Below are 17925 nucleotides of genomic sequence, written 5' to 3'. Positions count from 1 at the left end.
ATGACTCTTATTAAGTTTTGTGTTCGATAAAGAGCATTAGCACCTCTAGTAATATATTTACTGAGAAAAATGGTGACGTGTTCAATACTYATTTTACCCGCTGTATCCCCGTGCTCCTCGTTTGCCAACGTTTCAAGCAAAGATGTTGCGCAATCTGTTATTGGTCAAAGTATGTGTTGGAGACAATTTTTAAACCAAACTTTAGCTCATTACGTCTAAAAATGTCTCTTAAGTTTTGTGTTCGATAAAGAGATTTAGCTGCAGCAACAATTTATTAGAATTTCATTGATTATTTTTTGAGAATTTCCTTAAAACCCCTCCACTGGATCATGAGATATTTTGCTAACAGCCACACAAATAATCCTATATAGTGTTTTTCATTGCCTCCCATTGCTGTGGCTGATCATAAAGAAGAAAACAGATGAGGAATAAAGTGATTTGATGTAAATACTGTGAGCAGAAAGAGAAAAAAATCTGAAATATTATTCAAGTTTCTGTAAATGTAACTGCAAATTATTATTTACAATTAGATAAAACTTCAGAGAACAATTGTCAAATAACCTTGGTGGGGTTTGTCCTTTTCAAGTTTTTTTCTTTTATCCTTTTAATAATTTTTTGTTTTACTTTACCCACCATATTACTGCCTTTCACCTTGGGATTGATGTTTGGATTTTGTACATCTGCTGCTCAGCTGCCCTCATAGTATTTCACTTTGACCTTCTTTTTATCCACCTTCTTGCTGCCATTATCTCTGCAATCATCACCTGCTGGGCAAAAGTAACCACCCAGCTCAGTCTGAGCAAAGCTCGCAGCTGGAGCCTGCCAGGCCCGGGACTGAAATTTATACACTTTTGGATGTTTTATTGACCTCCTGATCTCGTCTTCTTCCTTCTCTGTGTGGCCGCCACACTTGATTTCTCTCTTCAGAATGGTGACCTTTGGTAAGATTCTTTTTTTGGAAAAGTTTGGAGCTAAAATTGTGGCACACTCGCTGTTTGCTGCTCCGTTTGCCAGAGCAAACATACAGCTAATTCCCCTTAAGCTGTGGTGGGGAAGCTTGGGTCTAGAGGACATCACCTTTCTGTCATGGCAGAGCAGAGCTGTCAAAACCTTCTGCTTGTCAAAACGTCACAGAAAAGTTGGGCTATTTTTTCTTCAAACTTCTCTAGAATTCTACTTTTTGTGGTTGAGTTCACTGTTATTTCCTGCAAAGACATTTAATGTGGTTAACCTGTAAAGATTAAGATAAATTCCCACTCTCCCCAATTTTATTCCAATGTTGTACAATTTAAGACTTTTACAAACGTGCCTGATGGATTACAGAATTTCCTGCTGCACCTGGAGATCAGTGTGAAAACAGGCTTGGCCATGACAGGGGCAACCATGGACGTTTATATTAAAAGGCTTGAAATCTTGCCCTTCAACAGGAAGCATTGCAGCGGTGGTCCCTCCGCCCAGCGAGSGTCCATGGCCTGCATGGTCAGTTGCCCTGGTTGAGGTCGGGGGGTGGCAGACCAGGCAGAGCTCAGAGATTCTGACAGCTGCACAGCTGCTGTCTCAGAACCTGCAGGTTTTACTTTCACCGCCTGTCATGACAATAAAATTTGCTGGACGATAAATTGTCCCAGAAATTATCGCRATAAATGATAATATTGTTTGGACAYGAATATTGAACAGATTAAACAGTTTTATTTTGAAGATTATAAATGCAAATGGACAGCTGATATTTTACAAAAACCTAAATTATGAACCTGCGTTCAAATAAATGACGGTTATGATCCTGTCGAAACGTCAGAGGTTGATTTGTGCACAGTTTAAATCTGGCACTTTGCCTCTGGAAACTGGACGTTTTCGTTCAGTTCCAGAGGAGGAATAGTTTATTTGTGTGACGTGGGTGAGGTTGAAAACGAGATGCACTTTTTGTTTTACTGTCCTTTTTATGTGTGATTTTGAGAAATGAATTGTTTAGTAAAGTTATTGATGTTTATTGTGATTTTATTTATGTATCTGACGAAGATAAAATCCAGTATTTATTAAAGTATTTTGTATTTCAGTTTGCACAGTTTTTGTTAAAAGCCTGGCCCCTCAGGAAGAGGACACTTTTAGTTTAAAGAATGTTTATGTGCGCCTGTGTGAATTAATTTTGTTGTGTCTTGTAAGCCCGTGTGGGTGGGGCACTTGTAGCACATGACACAAAAATAAATTTAAATTACTTTACTTACTTTACTATGATTCCCTCCGGCCTGCTCACAAAACTTATGAGAAGTTTATGAGATTTACTTACATTAAAGTTAAGAATTGACATCAGATCCCAACGTCCACCTTTAAGAAGAACAGCCAAAACACTGCATCATCACTGACATCTGTTCCCGCGACAATTCTCAACACATTTAAGCACCTTTCGTTCGTTGCTTGTTGTATTCTCAATGTTGTACGTATTTTATGTTTTTATTTATTCATGCAGCCTCTTGGCTAGGCCAAAGGGAAGCGGTTCTCAAACAGTTTACCCAAGCCAAGAGATCTTTTTTTTTATTCCACTGTTTTGCAATTTTTGTGCTATTTCAACAATTCATAAATCAAAAAGTTCAGCTCCTTCAGGACATTTGAGCTATGAATTTTGGTACTAAAGCGATTTATATACTTTTGGAGATATTTAACCTTTTCAGACATTTTTTCCTCATTAAAAATAAATGAAGCTGTTTTCAACATCCTTAAAACCTTTACTGCACTTTTCACTTTTTGTTCTGGTTCTGCTTTTTTAACTTCTTTGTGCTGATTTCAGCTTCCTCCGGCTTCTATTTTGTAGACTTTTTTAAAGGCACAGTGTGTAGGATTTGTTGTTTTCAGCAACATCTAGTGGTTGAATCATCCTCCCTGGTCCTCCCCCCACCCCCACCCCCGCTTCCAAACGTGTTTACTACATTCAGCGATGGCGAAAACAGGATGTTTTTTTTAAACGTCAGTCAATGTAAACAGCGGAATCGCCACCCGTTGCTGCAACTAGCTGCTCCAAACATTAGCATGCTAACGCACATAGCAGTGCTGCAAGGAAAAATGTCCTCCCCGGGAAACAGTTCACTGGTGGCCGCGACGAAACGTTTCGAACATGTTCAGGCTATTTAAACCGGAATGTCCGGTCTTAAAGGCACAGTGTGTAGGATTTGTTGTTTTCAGCGACATCTAGTGGTTGAGTGGTTGAATCATCCTCCCTGGTCCCCCCCCCACCCCCACCCCCCGCTTCCAAACRCAAAGGAGTTGCTACGGTGTCTCTCAGGTGTCAAAAACCTTTGATAATTCCAACCGCGATGTCTACCAGCAGCTTCAGGGCTAGTGATGTTTCAAGTGGTAAGATTATGAGCTTTAATAAGTAAAATTATCCCAGCTACAATGACAGACAACAAATATTACATTTATAGTATTACAACTAAAACTGTTTTTGACGCCGCCACCGCACTTTGTCCTTCATGAGCCTTCGTAGACAAGATGGCGGTGCAAGATGGCGGCTGCCTGTAGTGGCGACCCGCGACCATGGAGATATAAACAGCTTTTTATAAGGTAAAAATAATAAAACAAGGTCTTTGTCTGCAATGATTAGACATGTTTTTTTTATTATTGTCATTAGTGATTATCTCAATTTCGGCTAAAAGAATTGACAAAATCCTACACACTGTGCCTTTAAGCTATCACTTCGACCTTTTCAGCTTTTCTGTTAATTTCAAATTTTTTCTGCTACTGTGAACTGTTTCTTTCCTTTCTGCTCTCTTTAGCCTTTTTTTTGCCCGTCAGTTATATTTCGACTCCATTTACCTTTTTTTTCTGTTCGTTTCTGCATATTTTTCAGCTATGCTCTGCCCCTTGAAGCTTTTGTTTTCAGAAAATTTCAGCAATCATTCGGCTAATTTTGGGTTTTACCTCTATTGTTAAAATTCAGAAAGCACTAATAGTTCAGAAAAAAATTCAGCTTCTTCAGCAGCTAACAGCTAAATCTTTCAGTAATAAACATTAACACAGCGTTTGAAATTAAATTTCTCCAGTTGTGTATGTATGTTCCTCTGTTTTCATAAAGCTGCAGTCACCAGAAGTTTACAAAATTTAYGTAGTAAAAAAAAACCTCTCAGTGAACACGAGGTTTGGCGCGGTGCACTGAACGTCCTGAAGCACTGACGTCTGAAAGGTTTTAGAAAACCAAAGACGCTCCATAGCTAAATGCCTGTTCACAGGGCTCTCATGCTACAGAGGTTAGAGACCATTATACACCTGGTAAATACCTGATGCCAGACTTCAGTCCTCCCTGTGCTAAAGAGTAGAAAAAAGGGAGAAACAAAGTAAACAAGCAATGAAAATGATCAAACTCATTTTAATTTATCGTAGTGCTGGGCGGTATACCGTTTTGTACTGAAAACCGGTTTTTATTTTTGTTATGATATGACTTTTCTGAATACCGGTGTAAATAGCCTGAACACGTGCGGAACGTTTTGTCGCGGCCGCCAGTGAACTGTTTCCCTGGGGACACGTTTCCTTGTAGCACCGCTAAGCGCATTAGCATGCTAACGTTGTTGTTTGAACAACTGGCAGCAGGTGGTGTGTTTCAGCCGCTTATATGGTCTGAAGTAAAAAAAAAACATCCCGTTTTCACCATCGCTGGATGTGTAAACAACTCTTCAGTAACCTGCACGGTTAGATGTAACGCACTACATTATAATGGAGAAGTTATTGCATGGAGATGCTAGCGTGCTTCTATTGTGAAAAGCCCGGGGGGAAGTAGTTTTGTAGTGCAGCTGAGTTGACTGGTGAGCAAGGTGAGTCGTCCTTTTAAGTTTTATTAACACGTAACGATAGACCAGATGATTTTTTCTCAACCCTTCACGAACGGACCTAAATGCATGATCACTGTCTACAACCAGGCAAAGAAGAAAAGACKTACAAGAGGAGGGAAACAGTGAAACAGAGGTACAGTAAAAGAAAAAAGTCAATAAGCAAAGTTTGTACATTTTATTATCAGTTGAGCTGTGAGGAAAAAATACCATCAAATACCGTGAAAACAGTGTCATTGTTGAAAATACCGTGATAAAAAATTTGGGTCATACCGCCCAGCTCTAATTTATCGTGCAAAGAATAGATTTATTGTGACAGGTCTACTGTCAGCACTGTGAGAGCCCTCCCTCAGAGCCTCCTCACCTCCCTGACCGGAGGTGCTCAGCCTGAGGACAGACTCAGACTGCTTCTCTGTAGAGAGATGGAGAAGTGGCACCGCTGACCCCGGGGAGAAACCTGGTTTTATCTCAGCATCTTTCAGTTTTCCTTCCAAATAGACCTGGAACTCTAAACTCCACACAAGTTAAGATGTTTTTCAGACATTCGCCTTCTGGATGCAGCTCCTGGTCAGCTTGTGTTGACCGTCATTTGCTTTTATTTTGATTTGTTGTGGAACTAATATTCTCACTAACAGAAGGCAGATGAAGTCGGCCTCGCTGCATCACGCACCATATTGCCTACACACACATTCACGCACGTGTGTAATGACTCACAGTGGCTGCAGTGTTGGAACGGCACACTCACTAACACAAACATATGCACACACAGTGGTGCATTGATGCCGTCGAGGTGCCGGTAAATATGGTTTAAGGTGCTGAACACTGGTTCAGTGTTTCTAACCCGGCACGCCTTCTCAGGTGCCCCACACAACAACAACGAACTGAAACAGGCTGCTTGTTGGAGTTCAGCCTCACTTCTCAGGAGGGCAGCGGCCAAATCGTTTGATAAAAAGCACGCCATTTTGAACGGCTTTAATGAATATTCAGGTCTGCTTGAGTTTATCTTTAAAACGTGTGACTTCATGCGAGGCTCATTTAGTATCGCCCGGGTTTACAAACAGTCATTCATTGATACCTTCACACCTGTTAGCTAAAGTCTTGAGTGGAACTCGCTCTGTTGGACCTCAGCTTGGTTTCTTGTATAAACTAGAGTAAAAACAGTGTGAACACTGAGTGCKGAATGAGCACTAACCAAAAAATKAGTTTGTGATTGAAATGTTAAACGAGCAGAACAGAAGCTAAAATTATCCCAACTGTTGCTAAAATCAGCAAATTAAAAGCTAAMATTAATAAAACGGTAGGTACATGAAATGAGCAAAACTGCAAATGCTTATATTAGCTAAACTGTATCTAAAAGTTGAAATGAGCAATTTGTAGTTAAAAGCTAAAGTGAGCAAAATCACAGATAAAAGCAGAAATTCCCAAAACTTGTATTAAAAAGCTTAATTTAGCAAAACTGTATCTAAAGGCTAAAATTAAGTCAAACAGGCACTAAATAATAAAATGAACAAAACTCTAATTGTTTAAATTAGCAAAACTGTATCTAAAAGTTGAAATTAGCAATTTGTAAAGCTAAAGTGAGCAAAATCACAGATAAAAGCTAAAATGACCAAAACAAATTTAAAAGCTTGATTTAGCAAAACTCTATCTAAAAAGCTAAAATTAGGAAAAACAGACACTAAATACTTAAAGGAGCTAAATGTCAAATGAAACTGTATCTGAAAGCTGAAATTAGCAATTTGTTGCTAAATGCTAAAGTGAACAAAATCACAGATAAATGCTAACATTCTGAAAACTTGTATTTAAAAGCTTGATTTTGCAAAACTGTATCTAAAAGGTAAACTTAGGTAAAACAGGTGCTAAATACTAAAATGAACAAAACTCTAAAATGCTTTAATTAGCAAAAYTGTATCTAAAAGCTGAAATTAGCTATTTGTAGCTAAAAGCTAAAGTGAGCAAAATGACAGACAAAAACTAAAATTACCTAAATGTATATTTAAAAGCTTGATTTAGCAAAACTGGATCAACAACTAAAATTAAGATATCTGCAGCTAAAAACAAAATTTGCAAAATTGTGGCCTAATGCAAAATGTTGCTAAAAACTAAAACGAAGCATTGGAAAGACAGAATTAGAGCAAGCATGTTGAAGTCCATCTACTTGTCTGCAGCTGGTGAGTGTGTGAGAGGCGGGGGACACTTTGGACAGGTCAAAGACCCCACAATCACACACAAAGACAAACAGGACATTCACAACTAACCCGTGAGTCTAACATGCACGTTAGTGGCTGTGATTGTTTTGTATCAAACAGTAAAAGGAAGAAACACTAAAAGTATCAGCGCACTATTCTTGATCAAGCTGAACATGTTGGCATTTAAACAGTTAGGCTACAAGAGTGTAAAATCTGCAAAAATAGTTTGCAATTTTAAAAAAGCACACAGAAAAATCTTYAAACAGGAAACAGTGTGAACGCTGAGTCAGTCTTCACTAATAAAGTGTGTAACAGTCATCAGTTTAATCAGATATGAGAGATACTCACTTCCTTCTGTCAAAATTATTTAMAAGTGGCATGTCTACTTTCTCAGTTTAGTGCTGTGAATGTCTGTGTTGTTGAGTCCCTTTTCTAGCTTTCCCCTGTCAGGATTAGAACAAATTTTGTGCAGGCGTTTTAGATAGTCGGCTTTGTGAAATCTCAGGCTGCAGCACTGCAGTGAAAAATGAAATGTCTGTCCTCGTCACAAATGATTTCTGTTTAGTTGCTCTGAGTAAAACACGTTAGTTTAAGTAAAGTGTATGAATTATGCACAACGAAAAGTTTGGAGCCATTGTTCAGTCGCGTCAACCTTCTGAAACAGATTCAAGTTGAATATTTAAAAAAAACTTTCAGTCACAACAAACATTTTTTCATCCTAATATCAAATTTTTTAGAGGGTAATTTTGAAGAAAATACAAGGATTTTAAAAGTCAAATATCAGATGAGCATGTTGTCATTTTGCTGTCAATCTTCTTCCATGGAGATAATCTATATAACTGAAGCAAACCCACTGTATTAACTAAAAACTCAGCATTAGCAGCCGTTTTATATGGTTCAGTWTGAGGGCCAAAATTAAGATTATTGTGCAAACAGTAGTTGCTACATCCTTGTAGCAGGAGGTTATATCTATTCCTAAACCAGCTATTGATCGGATTAATGATAGACCGGCACCGCTAACTGAGCAGCTGGCACTGGTAACTGAGAGGCCGGCGCTGGCAAATGAGAAGGAGATTATTCATTTGTGTTAGCATCAGAGAGGCTAGCGACTAGCAGGAATAAGCTGGTGTCAGCATCAGAGAGGCTAGCGACTAGTATAAATAAGCTAGCATTAGCATTGGAGAGGCTAGTAACAACTTTTATTTATTTATTTTATTTATTCACCGTTCTTTAACCAGGCAAGTCCCATTGAGATCTCAGATCTCTTTTTCAAGGGAGGCCTGGGCCTGAAGACAACCTGTTGTACATGTTTTTGTGGGGTGGGGGAAACCAGAGTACCTGGAGAAAACCCACGCAAGCACAAGGAGAACATGCAAACTCCGCACAGAAGACCCCAGGTCTGAACCGGGGATTGAATCCAGGACCATCTTGCTGTGGGGCGTCGGTTCTAACCACTGAGCCGTTGTGCTGCCTAGCATGGATAGCATGGATAAGCTAGCATTAGCAATGGAGAGGCTAGCAATTAGCATGCTAGGCTGCTCACCTACTTTATTAGACACAAAACGTTTTRAATAAAGAAAACTTTCTCAACAAAACTGGTCGACATACAAGACCTATAAACGACATGCACTGACAGCTGTTCCTTAGAATTCACTGTTCAACAYGACATCGATTATAAATACTAAACATAAAACATGTTAATGTGAAGCAGGTCTATTGATCGACAGTTGTGTTGTTTTTTATTTTCTCTCTCTCTCTCAGCCGAATCATGGGAAAAGCCAAAACTATCACGTTGGGCCTTTTTAGAGAAAGTTTAGTTTATAGAGAGTTTTCTTTTTTTAAAAAGTTTGTGTCTAATAAAGTAGGTGAGCAGCCTAGGCATGCTAGTTGCTAGCCTCTCCAATGCTAATGTCAGCTTATACATGCTAGTCGCTAGCCTCTCCAAGGCTAACGCAAATGAATAGTCTCCTTCTCGTTTACCAGTGCCAGCCTCTCTGTTACTGCTCAGTTACCAGTGCCGGCCTACCAATAATCAGATCAATAACTGGTTTAGAAATGCTATAGCCTCCTGCTACAAGGATGCAGCAACTGCTGGTTGCACAATAGTCTTRATTTTGGCCCTCATACCATGCCATAGTTTTATACTTTGCTTCTAACAGGTACCAGCTCTCAGTTTCATTATATCCTGCAGCAGAAAAGCTTCCTGAACTCACAAAGAGACCAACCCCTGTCTGAGTTCGTCACTGAGCAGACTGTAACGATGTCTGATCRATGCTCTTCTGTCTGGAGGAGCAGACCCGTGGCACAACGTTTCTTTTATTAAACACGTAGGCTGTTAGAAGAGGTGGCTGGTATCGGCAGGTGTGCTTCAGGTCACCTCAGAGAGCCTGACAGTGTTGGCGTTAGGCTTGTGACGTCGCCGCTGACTCACAAGTGCTCGTATCACACAGCTGCACCCTTTTTTATCCGTGTTTGCCATCTCCTCGCACTGGCTTAGTAAACCAAACAGAGGTGGCCCGGTCTTTGATTAAAAGTCAGATTATCCCCCCCGCCCCCTCTTACGATAGGTGGGCTAAGCATCTCCTGGAAAGCGAGACTGTTTATTTTTTCCGTGCCGTGCTTCCACACTGCTCAGTTTGAGTCATCTGTGTGCTTTTTTTCCAGCGGTATCTTCCTCTCGCCATCTTCTCATTTATGGCTGAGGTGTTTTTCATTTTTCGGTTGCACGAGTGTGTGTGGGTGATGTGCGTTTGCACTCTGCTTGAGGCCTCTTATCATCTGTGTCAAACTGGTGGGCTGAGAGTGGATGAGGGATACAAGGCCAGCTTTCTGCTCTTCAAGATCACACATTAACTCCACTTCCTCCGGTTTAAAATCCCTCTTAGCCCCGCAGCACAGCTGACGCACATATCGACTCACTGAACCGGAGTCCGTCCTGCCAACTGCATTGATTCGCTGTTTCCCTCCAATTCCTACCTGATTGGCAACTCGCTGATTCTACAGCACTTGTCATATTTTGAGCAAACCTGGAAAAGACCAGTCAGTTTTTATTTTTGTTGAAAGTTGAATTGCCAGGACGAGTGTCCTCTTGCAGACTGAACGAGGCACACAAAGCTCCACTTGTGCCCCATCCGTTATCAGCTTGACTTTGCCTCCCCCMACCTCCACCTCCAGCCCAGCTCAGGCCATCACAACCTGTGCCGGCCTGACAGACCCTATAATTGAACCATACATTTTTCCCTCTCGGTGCAGAGAGAAAGGGACATGTCTTGGTGTTCCGCTCCCGCAACGTTTCTGTTGACAACTTGGGAGCTGCTGGGGGCTGGGTTAACAATCGCTCCGGAGCTGCTGTCAGGGACTGGGGGGGGGATTAACAAAAGATGAAGAGGGAGGAGGAAGATGCATCCCGGGCAGAGTGAGGAAGAGGTGGGTTGTGGAAAATAATTTGAAAAGGTTCTCTAAAAGAGTGGTTCCCAAACTTTTTATTTTCTGACCCACAAAATACACATGGCAAAAACCTTTGACCCCAAATATTACTGGTCTGAGGTCTGAGTACACAAACTTTGTTAATAACCCTAAAAACACAGGCTTTTTGACAATCTAAACAGYTTGTACACAAATATAAATACTTATTTATACTTATTTTGTGTTTTTGTAATAGTTATAGGGAAAATATTAYATCAGCAATTATTTTATTACCCTTTAAATTGATTTCTGGAGATTATCCAAGGTGCTTCATGACCCATAATTGAGTCCCAAGCCCAACTTTGGGAACCAAAGTGCAGTGGTTCCCAAACTTTTCAGCTTTTGACCCACAAAATAACAGTAGCAGAGACCTGTGCCCCCAGCTAATTTTGGATGATAAACATTTGTATCAGGTCAACTAAACATGGGCATAGTAACAATATTTTTATACTACATTTATCCATTTTAAATACACTAACCTCACTCCTTTCTAACAACTAAGGCAAAAATGTAATTAATTCCAAAAATCCTTTCAGGACCCCCACCTTGATGTTTCGGGACCCCACTTTGGGTCCCGACCCCAACTTTGGGAAACACTGCTCTAAAACATAAAGTATCGTTTAACTAAATGTCCTCAAATATGTTTTCTTTAAATGTAATTTATGACCTCTGCACAAGCTCATTCCTCGTATATCATCCTTCCAAACCCATTTACATTATTGGTGCACAGATAAATCAGCCAGCTGATAAACTGGTGCTGATTTCCTTAATTTTGGAYGATCAGTGATCGGCCAATACTTACATGAAAAGCCGAACTTGTCSACCGATCCTATCCACCTCCACAAAGGTCTGAAAATCAGCCACTGTCCCCTTTTTSTCTGCTGTGAGCACTGCCTTGTGTCCAATTAAAATAAGTTTGTATTGTTTCAAGTGTATTGTTCAATGTTTTTCACTGAAATGAGTTTGAAACGTTGAAGGTATATTGTGACCTTATACAAACTGACAGTGTCTGTTATTTAAAAAAAATCTAAATTGGCAATTCAGAATTTTTAAAGATCATTGATCAGCCAGAAAACTGCAATCGGTGCGCTGCTAGTTAACATGAATTAAAAAACAATTCTCAGCAGTTTTCATCACATTAAAGGGGACRTATCATTCAAAACCCATGTTATTAGCATTATGTTGTGCATAACAGTAAATTTTAGTCTCTCCCGGTGATGCAAAGATATCTTTATATTCTGTTTGAGTCATATTTTTCAACCCGTTTAGTTTTCTCAATTTTCCATGACATTTTCTGAATTATTACRTCATTATTTGCAACAGAATTTCTAAATAAAGTCTGGAGATAGCAACTACAATTTCATGGTTTTCATTCTCCTCTGGACTGGCTCAGACTCTGGCTCCGTCTTCTGTTGTTGTTTTAATTAATTGYTTTTGTGCCACTATATCATCATAAACCCCTCTGTCAAGCTGGAGTGGACCGGTCTGGAAGCTGGAGGGGGGCGGGGCATGAAGCGCTTTGTTTGGATTTAAAGAGAAAGCCTCAAAACGAGTTGGTCTGAGACACACATCGGAAAAGAGGTGAAAGAGGGGCTTGTGGGGTTACAATAAGGAGGAAATAAGACTAAAGTGTTGCAGTTCAACTTTATAGACTCCAGCTGAAGGGTCTAAATGTGAAAAAACAACATTTAAAAGCAGGATATGTCTCCTTTACCAAGCAAATAGACAAAAAAAAAGCTTATTAGACATGATTGCGTTTGATTTTTTGACTTTCAGCTTGTCCTGGTCTTGGACAAATTTGTTCCAAACTGTCTTGGCAACACAATGAAAAACGTGGAATGAGAGCATGCCCCTGAACAGAGTGCCCAGTTATTACCTCTGTTGGATCTGGAGTCTTTGCTGACTTTGTGGGCTGTATCAAGGCACTCCTCCTTCATGGTAAACTTTTTTTGTGGCTCAGGAACACACATTTAAACCCTCAAAACATACTCTGAAAAGATGCTTGGGCACCAAAAGCACAGAGGACAGCCTTGTTCCCCCAGCTGGCTCCAGATAGGAGACACTGGGGCCTTTARTGGGATGAGGGCACAAGAACTGGATCGTGGGGGAAGGACGTACACATTGGAGCTCTGTATTTCTGTTTTTAACTTCCTCCTCCTCCTCCTCACTGTGGCTTCAGGCTCTCCCCCTCTCTCTTTTTTTCCTTGTGGACATTTATACGCCTTTGAGACACTTTACTAAAGCAATGCCTTTTTCCCCATCGGTTCTTATCCATCCTGTGATCTCCTTAAGTTAGCCATTCGAATAGAATCAAAAAAGATCCCCGTAAAATCAGTAAGAGGAAGAAGCCAGTCTTTAAGGCGAATCATGGCCTCTAAGGGCACTTCTCAGGTTGCATGTAAACCTGCCAGCACTTGGCTCTCAACATGCCAGAAGAGGTGTTACATAAATGACAGAATATCCCAGACTGCCACTTGGTGTAYGCTAAAAGCCCGCTCCCCGGTTGGTGTTGATATTAATGATTCCACTTAGAGCTTTGAAGTGTTTGGTTGATGAGCAGCCAGCCTAGAAATGAAGGAGTGGTTCTGACCTTGTCCCACTTCATGAATTTGCTCTGGTTTCTGACTAATAGAGTTTGCCCTATTCGTTCTCCCACAACATGCACTCAGAATAGCTCTGGCATGCCCCATTAAGCAGTATTGTAATTGTTAACGTGGCACACGCTGTCCTTGGCACACATTAACTACTTCGTTTAAATGTCAATCCCAATTAAAGACGGGCTGAGAAGATAATTGTTTAACTGAGAACAAGTGTTACAACTTCAATATCCTTCAACTTTTTGTGTTGCCTCTTAAATAGATCATTCAGGGGAGCCAAACTTGATATGTAATATTAAAAAGTCATATAAGAAACAGCTTTTTTTGTGAATAATTTTGCAAAAAACTTCAAAGTTTAGGCGGCTGAATGTTTTTTTTTCTGACTTCACAGTAATATGAGTTGAGCTGCTGATGCCCRTTTGAAGAATCGAACAGTCAGGACTAATTTCACTGCCAGGTGTGGACACTTCAACTAACAGCTGTCCTCTTGTGATCAGATCATCCAGGAGTCCTGTCAGGATCAGGTCTGTCAGGATCAGGTCTGCACGGAGACTCCTCCGGCTGTAATCAGTGGAACGAGCAACAGATGCGGAGCACCAGAAGGAAATAAGCAGAAGCAGAGGAACAGCAGGAGTTGGTTGAAAAGACTGTAAAGAAAAACGCAGGAGGAGACGAGTCCGGCAGGACCTGGGAGGTAAACTTCTTGCTGGGTTCTAACTAGGCTGTGTTTTTTTTTTTTAAAGCAGCCACACAGCTTACCGGTTAATCGGCCACAAATACTCAGGATTCGGTGTGAACACAAAAGAAAAAATTGTCCATTTTCTCACAATTTTCTTGCAATTTTTAGTCTGCGATTGGTCTCCAACATTCGCAGCCCAGTGAGACGCCATTTTTTGAGTTGATGGCATTTTCGTTTTACCCAGAAAATAAAACTCGTAATAAAAGCGGGTACAAGAAGAAAGGTATTTTGTGAAGACAGTACTGTGGGTTGGCATTCCCTTTCTTTTTCTTTTTTCCAAGGACTGAACAAACAGGAGATATGCTGTTGAATTTTTTTTTTAAAATTATTTCTTTATTGGAGACTTTAGTTTGTCGTCAGGGAATGAGGTTAGATGAATCCAGGATAGGATGAGCTTTAATCCCAGGTGGTTTTCTAGTTTGACGTGAAGATTTTAAAGATATTTTTGTTGCTTTAGAACTTAAGCAGCTCTTGACGGCTGTGCATCTTCATAAACTGTTCAAACCTGAGTCGTATCACCGTTTGGTTGTGTGAGAAGTTGTTCCTCGTGTTTGTTTTCGTTCAGACAGTTCCTCCCTTCCTTTCTCCAAACATCACTCGAGACCTTACCAAGAGCAAAAACATCCATGCTAGGCAACCCCCTTTCATCTTTCCATAATTATCCTTCATAGTCACCCCCAGTCCCCACCCCAGGAAACCTACCCAGCTGTCCACGGACCCCCACCCCCCTTAGAAAACAATAATGCTAGCATTAGGTTCTGCACAGAGCAGTGCCAGCCTGGGGGTTTGGCACAACACTGCCCCCCGCTCCATCTATTCCCAGCAGCAGAGACCAGATGGATGGCAAACGGGGACGCTTCCAGGTCCAAATCACCTCTTGCATCTGGATGATAGAGGAGGGCTGGGCCAGGCGGGGACAGGAAACTATCGCCTCTCCTTTTGATGCTTTAACACGTACATTAGGTCATTCACTGATCGTTTTTGTTTTTTGTTTTGTCTTAAAGTTATTTTTATTGGAAMGGGGGTAATTTATGTGTGTGAATGTATATATGTTTCTTCTGTTATACCTTATGAAACACTTAATTACTTTTTCTGAGATAGTCATGTATAGCTCATTAACTTTCAGAGTAAATCCATTTCAWGATGGCTGCAACACCTTGTCGATCATTGTAGACACAAATATGACTGTAACTTATTCAACTCTACAGAGTGAGGTAAAGTTTRTGTGGTAATAGCTGAGAGTCATAGCATCTTTTTCAAGATGGGGCTGTGAGAAAAAGTGGGCAGTAACTCGTTGCAGTTACATTTTACTTGAGCAACGTTTTGGGGAAAAAATAACCTTTCATAGTTTTACAACACAGTACTTTTTACTTGACCTAAGTAATAGGTCAAGTAAAAACGTCCCTGTCATAAGTAGTAGTAGTCACAAGTTGTTATGAAGTATTGCTACTCTTACTACATCGTAACTTTACTGAATGAAGAACAAACAGAAATGCACCAGAGACACAATCCTACAGATAAACCTACTGTAAGTATTAGATTCATAATGAGATAAATATGACTTGCAACAAATGGGTTTTTGCTAATTTATTTTGTAATTACATTATTGATTTGGATTAATTTTCTTCATTTTAGTCTTTAAAATCACCAGAACTTGCACATAACTTGCTGTTTTTTGTCAATCTGATGACATAATTTTAAAATATTAAATCAGATGTTATGATCAGTTATTCAGTATTTCAGTAGAATTTATTTATTTATTTTTTTTAATTTTTTTATTTACTTGAGTTAGAGTTCAAATTTGTTTCAAATATCAAGAAGTTTATTTTCTTAGAGTTCCCCTTTGATGTCACTTCCTGTTTCACATTGAGCCAGTTTAAAAGAAAAATATTCCARTTATGTGATAAAATGGGTAAAAACGTGTACTATGCAAAGTTTTTTTAATATAAAGATGTTTTCTTTGACTTTTTGTATTTGAAGGATATACACATCACAGGGACTTTAAAGTCAGTCTTTATTCAGATGGAGACTATTTGTTCACATGAGCCCACAAAAATACAACTCAGTCAGTTTTATAGATGATGAGCTAAAGTTTGACGTGTTTGGAATAACTGTGGTAGGCTACTTTTGCGTTTTGTTGCATTTACTTTTTAGCTAGTAGTTGTCTCTGTTTAGCTTTAGCTTTTGTTTTGATTTAGTGCTTAGCTAGCCTTCAGAGTTTTACTCTTTTAGCTTTTTACTTAATTCCAGCTACTTCAGCAAAGTTGTTTTTGCAGAAAGAGCAGTTCTTCTAGGTAAATATGTTTTTAGTTTTAACTGAAAGTTAATTTAAGGGCGTACCCGGCCTCCTGCTCAGTAACTGCTGGTCATGGGCACCGATGACCTCGGTGACCCAGAAAGGAAAAGCTGGGTAAAGATAATGGATGAAGACTCGTACTCCTGTGATAGCAACTCGTTTCCTCATTTTCCTAATCCTGCTGATAAGGAAAGTAACAGATAAATCCTAATGATGACAACTCAACTTACGCCTCACATTCACTGATGACTTTAACCCGTTCGTCTCCATCACAAGCTGAACCAGAGAGAAGCACAGCTGTAACWATAACRATAATMTTTTCTAGCTCTGAGCACAGAACAATAGAACTCGGGTAGAAATGAAAAACAAACTGTGCTTTCAACAGATTGGCTCACGATGTCAAGCACTTTTATAATGCAATCTACAAAACAATCACGGCACCTATAGACGAGGCAGAAGGCAGGGAAAAGGAACGGTTCCTCAGAGCTGCAGAAATTGGGCTGATAAAACAGTGGCGAGGAGGATGAAGAGCAGAAAAAAGAATGCAAAATGCACTGTTTTTTTATTTTGCACTCTTTGTTGTTCTGCTACRTAGGAGAAAGCTTTCAGCACAATCAACTCTGCCTTCACAATACAGTGGCTTCCTTCAACATTTTTTCGTTGTGCAACATTCTCCTGAACATTTCAAGTACATCTGTTTCTCTAATTGCTGTGCTCCCACACCTCTTCCTCCCATCCCTCCCTTATAGCTGTCTCTCTCTCTCTCTCTCTCTCTGTTTTGCTCTCCGGGCGATGAGTCAGGGAGCAACAAGAGGTACGAGACATTTGCATCGGCACCTCGCCTCATTTGCTGCCCTAATAGGAAGCATGGGAACATGGCAGCAGACAGACGTGGGGGCTGGAAGACAGGAGAGCAATAGACGAGTAGGTGGACGGGTTGAGAAAGCAAGACAAAGACAGTGAGTGAAAGATGGATGTTGTATGAAAAAAAGTAATAAATAAATAAAAATAAARCAGGACTAAATTATGATGGGTGCTGGAGTAGGCCGCTGGTCACCAGACAACACATTAGCGTTGAAATAGAAAGCAGTGATGCAAATGATGTGAGTCATTTGTAGCCTTCAATTGCTAATTTAAAAAAGCAGGCAGGAGTGATTCACTGTTGCTCGCTCCAAGTGACTAGATCAACCAAGACAAACCAAACGTCCACCTCTTCCTCTCTGAGACGCTGAAGAGCTGATTCATCCACTCTGCTGGCACCACAATGCTGCTGTTACACATGTGTGCACAAGAATCCGCGTGTGTGTGTGTGTGTGTGTGTGTGTGTGCGCGCGAGAGTGCTGTTTGGCAGGTGGGCAGTCGAGCACAACCCAGTGGTTCACTTCAGCACAGGAAGAGAGGTCTACACATTATTCCCATGACAACGCTGCACTGGGTWGGCAACATGAGCCTGTCTACCTGTTGTTAGACAGGCAGTCTGATGCATTGCTCATTATCATAGAGCGGGCAGCTAAAGCCACAAACATGCACCAATAAAAAGGAGTAATTAAAAGCCCAACATCCATTGAAGGAATTAATTYGACCGGCCAACTTTCAGTTTTGATTCAAGATCCTCAGAGGTGTAAGAGTGGCACTAATTCTATGGGGTGCCATTTGTAAAGCTACACAGTCAAAAATTACCACTGTTTTTGTTTTATTTAGCCTTTTATAAGAAAAAAAGAACAGATTTATTTTTTCATAGTCAGTTTTTCACCATATGATTCATACATTTATAAATGTCATAGTTTATGAACTAAACATTTAACTTACAAATTAAATATTTAGT

At 40.2% G+C, this 17925-nt stretch overlaps 1 protein-coding gene across 4 annotated transcripts in view; it reads left to right on the top strand.

Annotated features, from left to right (window-relative positions):
- znf385c (zinc finger protein 385C) overlaps positions 1 to 17925 on the top strand; it is a 190109-nt gene that overhangs the window by 9421 nt on the left and 162763 nt on the right. For 3 of the 4 annotated variants that reach the window (XM_014023061.1, XM_014023037.1, XM_014023045.1), the window contains exon 2: positions 13563 to 13759. The exons of the other annotated variant lie outside the window; for it this stretch is intronic. The gene's annotated coding sequence lies outside the window, so the exon portion shown is untranslated. The remainder of the gene's footprint in view (positions 1 to 13562; positions 13760 to 17925) is intronic. 4 annotated transcript variants of the gene reach the window in all.

The sequence above is a fragment of the Austrofundulus limnaeus genome, unplaced genomic scaffold (genome assembly GCF_001266775.1).
Source record: "Austrofundulus limnaeus strain Quisiro unplaced genomic scaffold, Austrofundulus_limnaeus-1.0 Scaffold4, whole genome shotgun sequence".
Taxonomy (NCBI): Eukaryota; Metazoa; Chordata; class Actinopteri; order Cyprinodontiformes; family Rivulidae; genus Austrofundulus; species Austrofundulus limnaeus.
Note: the sequence above shows the minus strand (reverse complement) of the source record. Positions and strands in the feature narration are given on the sequence as shown.